Below are 822 nucleotides of genomic sequence, written 5' to 3'. Positions count from 1 at the left end.
TTCAGCACTAATCCAACAAGAATTTTTTATGCATAATTAAAATTAGAATTTTTAAAGAGAAATAGATTTCATTCTCAGGTCAGTAGATATCAAACCAATTTAGATTTGCTAAAAATCTGCATAACAGATTGATTCATAGTCAAGTTATTTTGTTCTTTGACAATTATGTTAGCATTTAGTTTATATACGAATTTTTGTGTTTAATTAAAAATAATTAACCAAGTTAAGTTAGTCTAGTGATTAGTTTATTAATTTATTTAAGTAAATATTAAAAATTTGAATTTTATCTTGTGTATGCAGCAATCCATTTACCAATTATAAACTTTTAAATAAAATTTAGATTCTTGACGAATTAACTCTTTGTCTATTAGATTAAAAAATACCATTAAAAAAAACTAAAAATAATCAAATATGAATTAGCTTAGCAACTAAGTTATAACATCGCGTCTTTCTATATTTATGACCGACTTGAAAATTTCAGACTGGAGATTAAGATTTCTAACCAAGATAACAATATAATCTTGAAGTAAAATATTCCCCAAGTAACCGAGATACCTAAGTTTTGGATATAAATGGATTGTTTTATCTCAACCGTAATCATGTGCCAATAAATTGTAGTTTTTTGTTGGGGGACAGGCAATAAATTGTAGTTTAATTGAAGTATTAGTTTTTTTTTCTTTTAGTCATATGTTTTGGTATTTGAAGTAGTATGTGTGTTGTTTTTTTTTTAGATTGCAAGTATTACGTTTTATAGAACTATATGAAGAATTTTAAGTAACTAGGATTTTAATTATTAATTAATTTTTTTTAGAAAAATATTAT

The sequence above is a fragment of the Arachis ipaensis genome, chromosome B08, assembly GCF_000816755.2.
Source record: "Arachis ipaensis cultivar K30076 chromosome B08, Araip1.1, whole genome shotgun sequence".
Taxonomy (NCBI): Eukaryota; Viridiplantae; Streptophyta; class Magnoliopsida; order Fabales; family Fabaceae; genus Arachis; species Arachis ipaensis.
This window is presented reverse-complemented; position numbering follows the sequence as displayed.